The sequence below is a fragment of the Pithys albifrons genome, chromosome 6, assembly GCF_047495875.1.
Source record: "Pithys albifrons albifrons isolate INPA30051 chromosome 6, PitAlb_v1, whole genome shotgun sequence".
Classification (NCBI taxonomy): Eukaryota; Metazoa; Chordata; class Aves; order Passeriformes; family Thamnophilidae; genus Pithys; species Pithys albifrons.
Window position 1 is genome coordinate 23,426,337 of NC_092463.1, and position 5,928 is coordinate 23,432,264.

The 5,928-nt window shown below is 40.5% G+C and overlaps 1 long non-coding RNA gene across 1 annotated transcript; it reads left to right on the forward strand.

Annotated features, from left to right (window-relative positions):
- Positions 1-3,390: 3,390 nt before the first annotated feature.
- On the forward strand, positions 3,391-5,573 carry LOC139673664 (uncharacterized). Its single transcript, XR_011698173.1, has 3 exons — positions 3,391-3,512; positions 3,619-3,666; positions 5,315-5,573. It is a non-coding gene; the product is annotated as an uncharacterized lncRNA (long non-coding RNA).
- Positions 5,574-5,928: the final 355 nt, after the last annotated feature.

Consider the following 5,928-nt stretch of genomic DNA (forward strand, 5'->3'; position numbering starts at 1 on the left):
TTTCATTTCATTATGGAAGGAAACAGAATAAGAGAAAGTTAATTGTGAGATTACAAGTGAATGGTCTGAAGCCACAGAAGGAAATATTCATATAAAAGATTAGAACTGAAGGTTTCTATCATTTGTGACAAGGAAATGCTTTGGGAAAATGTTACAGAGATGGGGATACTGAATAAAATCATAGAATCATAGAATCATAGAATCGATTGGGTTGGAAAAGACCTCCAAGATCATCGAGTCCAACCCTTGGTCCAACTCTAGCTCATTTACTAGATCATGGCACCCAGCGCCATGTCCAATCTGCATTTAAAGATCTCTAGGGATGGTGAATCCACCACCTCTCCGGGCAGCCCATTCCAATGCCTGATTACTCTCTCTGTAAAAAATTTTTTTCTGATATCCAACTTAAATTTCCCCTGGCAGAGCTTAAGCCCATGCCCCCTTGTTCTATTGCTGAGTGCCTGGGAGAAGAGACCAGCCCCCACCTGGCTATAACTTCCCTTCAGGTAGTTATAGACAGTGATGAGGTCACCTCTGAGCCTCCTCTTCTCCAGGCTAAACAACCCCAGCTCCCTCAGCCTCTCCCCATAGGACTTGTGCTCCAGTCCCTTCACCAGCCTTGTTGCTCTTCTCTGGACCCGCTCCAGCATCTCAATATCCTTTCTGAACTGAGGGGCCCAGAACTGAACACAGTACTCAAGGTGTGGCCTCACCAATGCAGAGTACAGGGGAAGGATCACTTCCCTGGTCCTGCTGGCCACGCTATTTTTGATACAGGACAGGATCCCATTGGCCTTCTTGGCCACCTGGGCACACTGTTGACTCATGTTGAGCTTCCTGTCAATTAGTACTCCAAGGTCCTTTTCTGCCTGGCTGCTCTCCAGCCACTCTGTGCCCAGCCTGTAGTGCTGCAGGGGGTTGTTGTGGCCAAAGTGCAGGACCCGGCACTTGGCCTTGTTGAACTTCATCCCATTGGAATCAGCCCATCTCTCAAGTCTATCCAGATCCCTCTGCAGAGCCCTCCTGCCTTCCAGCAGGTCGACACTCCCTCCCAACTTGGTGTCATCAGCAAATTTGCTGATGATGGACTCAATCCCCTCATCTAAATCATCAATAAAGATGTTAAACAGGACTGGACCCAACACAGACCCCTGGGGAACACCACTGGTGACTGGCCGCCAGCTGGATGCAGCTCCGTTCACCAGCACTCTCTGGGCCCGACCCTCCAGCCAGCTCTTAATCCAGGAGAGGCTACACTTGTCTAAGCCATGGGCTACCAGCTTTTTCAGGAGTATATTATGGGAGACAGTATCAAAGGCCTTGCTGAAGTCCAGATAGACCACATCCACAGCCTTCCCCTCATCCACCAGGTGGGTCACCTGATCGTAGAAAGAGATCAGGTTGGTCAGACAGGACCTGCCCCTCCTAAACCCATGCTGGCTGGGTCTAATCCCTTGTCCACCCTGAAGGTGCTGTGTCCACCCTGACATAAGGAAATTTGAGAAGGATTAACTGTTTTCTTGTCAAAGAAAAGCTGAGCTATGCAGCCTCAACTTCCTAGTCCCCCATATTAAAGAAAAATAAAAAAAAAAAAAAGAAGAAATTGAGTATTTTTCCAGAAACAATATTAGCAGATGAATCCTGATTCTGCCACCAAAATGAATCAACTTATCTTTGTGTATCAGTTTCTTCTCTGCAAAATGAGGATAAGGGGCAGTTTCTGTGAAGTGGTTTGAGAACTGTAGCTGTAAGTGCAGGCTAACACAGCAGTACTCTGATCCTGAATGCTCACCATGATACAGGACTAACAAGTTGCTGACAAAATGATGGTGGGATATAGGAGCATATGACAGTCATGAATAATGACATTTGTAATTTTGCAAAAATTTATGTGATTTATTCTGTTTCCTTTTGTGTTTTTTCCCATGGGAGAAAATCAAGCAATTGCTTTTTCCAGTGCTGAGGTATAAACTACAAAGCTCATTTTGATGAAAAAATAGTCTATGATCTCTTGATGATTGATCAAAGCAGGTGATTTTGAACTTGTTTTTAATCTATTATTTAAACAATATGCTAAATAAAAAACACTTTGGATTGACTTTGCATTTGTTTTGCCTTTATAGTTCTTAGTGGTTTTCCTAAAAAAAAATGATATTCACTGTAAACAAATCAATTTGTAGATTTTACTCTGATTTTCACAGGTCTGTAGACTTTAATGTCATCATTATCTCCTTGAGCCACTGCACACAGCAGTTCAGTTCACATGGTACCACCCAACATCAGAAACATCAAATCTGCTGTGTGTATATTGTAAAGGCCCTTTATGTGTATGTTTGAGTGGATTCTCTAGGTATTTATGGGTGTGTGGGTGTATATGAACACCAGAAGACAGTAAGGCAAAGAGCGGAAGGGTGTGTTAAGACATCAAGTCTGAAAGTCTCTCAAAACCTAGTTAGCACTGAAGTCTTGTAATGCTGTTGAATCCACAAGCATGGATATATAACCCTGCAAATCAGCTGAGTCTGTTGAAGGCCACCGGCAAACACCAGTGGGAAGCCTAACTCACACCACATTGAGACAGTGGTGGCTGCTCCCTGGCGACAGGAACTACAGGTTCCACACCAGCTGAAACAGGGAACCACTGAAAACACTTTCTGAACCCCTGCTAGAAGCCCTTTTATCAGTAGCATCTTCTGCTTCTAATGTAATGGCTGGGTCTGGCCTCCAAGCTGTTGCTCAAATCCGGAACTCTAAATTTGTGTGTTGGTGTGAGCTGTGTGAAGGGGATGTATTACATGTAGTTTTCTGCTGTTGAAATTAACAGCTTGATTTTATTACTAACAACAGCTTTATTTTTTTAAAAAAAGTGTTTTTGTCAATATGGATTGTGATCTCTGTCTTCTCCAACTTGATATTGTTAATGTAGGCACTGAGTAGTAACCCAGGCACAGAGATAAATGTGTGTAAGTTCCTCAGCAATCCCTGGCAGATAGTGAGGCCAGAACAAGCCCGGAGGGCCACTCTTGGTACTTCAGCTGGCACATACAGGGTCTGTATATCATAGATGGGGCCTACCAGGAATTCTGTTCATATACATTCATGAAGTTATTTGTAAAGGCTTATCTAGATTGGTCAGGTTATTTTAATGGGTCCCACATTTCTTAGAAACTAAGATGTGGTGGGTTTTTGTTTGGTTGGTTTTTTTTTTTTAGTTTTTTTCTTTGTTTCTTTTTTGTGTTTTTAATTTGTTGTGTTTTGTTTTTTAAATTTGGCAAGTTGGATTTTGGATAAAAATTATAACTTGTTAAAAATTTGCAATAGAGCATTAAAATTTTATTAAAGTGCCTGAAATATGTTGGGCACATCTACTAAATTAAAAAAAATTAAAATACAGGCATTTCATTAGTATTTGGTTATTTCATTACTGGATATCTACACCAGGAAGACCAGAAGCAAGAATGATATGCTGGAGGACAGAAAGTTTTATATGAAAGGAGGAAGGACATCAACAGGTGAAAATAATGTTGGAATATATATTGGAATAGACTGGAAGAGTGAGGCCTAAGTTTGCCACATTTTGGAAATAGTACATATCATTCTCTTCTTTCTGGCTTTTAGGTGTGACTGGAAATGCGAATATTAGTTTCATTTGTCCTCAGTTCCCAGGTGAGTTTCAATTGTCATTGAGTTAATGCATCTGAAGAAAATAGTCTCATTTCACTTTCAAGCTTGCAATAGAGAAACTAATTAAAGCATAATTTTTTGTACAACAAAAGCTGAAAATACTGGAACAATGAAAATACAAGTTTTTGTTCTGTGGTGAAGACTGGAAATATACTTGTCATGAATAATGATGTTTTATAGAAATGAAAGACTATTATGTAAATTTGTATTTGTCAGAGCTCAAAATGGAGACTGAGTACCAACTCTGCTGCCCGTGTTACGCAGACCTTTGATTATAAAAGGCTGAGTTCTGTAGAGCACACCAGTGCACAAGAGACAGGCTGGTTGGAGAAAAATCTCAAGACTTTTATTCCCTGCAAAGTCAGTTCATTCAAAGAGGTGTTCAGCCTGCTGGGAATATCTATTTCAACCTAGACATGCTTTTATTGTGTGCTTCAAATAGGGCATAGTTTTAGCAGTCCCCTGAAAATTTTAAATCTGCATGAAACATGGCACAAGCTTGCAATGACAGTGGGATGGCTTTCAGGAGATCATAGAGCAGCTCTTAATATTCAAGTGCTGTGACTGTGTATCCATTAAAAAAAATTAAAATTCTGTGGTAAAATCATTAGCCCTAAATTTTCATGGAAAAAACAAGATTTGTTAGTTCTCCAGACCCTTACAGCAAGGTTTCAGTTGACTTTGAGACAAGGATTTTGCTCAGTAATAAAACTAGTAACTGATTCAGTTACTACAGTTATTCCTTATTTATGTTTTGCTGAAAGGTGATCTAGCAAAATGGAACATGTTGCTCTACAATTCTCAGTATGATGCTTATAAAGAATCATTTATGGATAACCTTAACATTTCAGAGAAAAAATATTCTATTTTATTAGCCGAAGATTTTCCTTTTACTATTACCAGCATAAATGCAAACACCTTACAACTCCTGGAATTATTCATGATGTGCAAAGCTCAGTAAGGCAGAGGAAAAGCTAATTTTCCTGTTAGCTGTTTCTTGCTTATTCACTTCACCCTCATGCGAATTAATCCAACACCAGGCTCCAACGCATCAAATGTGGTATTAACTAGTGGGGGATGTTATTTTCCTCATGTTGCTCACCCTAAATGACAAAACCTAATAGAATTCAGCTCATGAGACAACCCTTCACTGACAAAAAGTCAATGTTAATTCATGATTTTCCCTGTGATTGATCAAGTCACTGTAGGAAACTGAGCAGGGACAAAATTTGCTGCAGATATCATTGTGAGGAAATGCTTCTCTAGGTGAGTAATTCCAGTGTTCACAGCTCAAAGACATGTGGCCGATCTGTGGGGAGAGGAACAAGGTGTCTAAGAACACCAGGTTAACCCCATGAAGTGACTTCTGGGACAATGATGGGTTGCATTATGTTCTGTGATGGCGACAGCTGATCCTTCTCCTGGCCCTTACATTATATACTTCCTCCTTAAATAAAAATTATTAGGTGTGTGCATACTAAAGAAAACTGGTTAAATGTTGCTTTTATTACCTAATTTAAAATCTTATAACCTATTTGAGACATAATGACATAAAACACTGTATTCATTAGAAGCAGAAAAGCCATGATTGTCTAACACTGCAACTGAATTCAGGTTTCTCACCTTCCAGGCTTGCAGTTTGAGTGTGCTATTCCAAGAAATACAAGACTGGTACAGGAAGAAGAGAACTGTTGACACCAAAATCACAGATTTTCTCACCCCCCCTTTGTTGCAAGCCAAGCATCATCCCTAGAGAAATAATTTCTCCTTTGTGTTTTTGGACAAATCAAATTCATACATAAAGCATTCTTTCCTATCAGCTCTTCCCCTATCAGCTTTTCATTTGTAAGTTTGTGGTCCCCAAGACAAATATCGGTGTTGTTCTTGTCCTTGTGAATCAAAAGACCTTCAGCTCTGTGGGGTTTAACCTGTTCTACTTAAGGGAGGCATTGCTGTAATTACATCTCAGGCTTCTCCCCTATTTTTCCCACATGACTGTGCTTTGAGACTGAAGACAAGTCCATGATGAGCTATGGAGGGTGGGAATTTGGTGACTAATGACTTTTACTTCCTTCTGCTGTTGTGTGGGTCTGTAAAAAGGGAAAATCTTAGTAGAGCATGCTGGTCAGTTGCAAGGTGAGATTTGGATAGGGTGACAGGGCCCTCCCAAGTCTTGTTGTACCTGTCTGTCTGAGTTAAATGACACCTAACCTTGGTCAGGCCTGGAAGGACACTTTTTGTTCA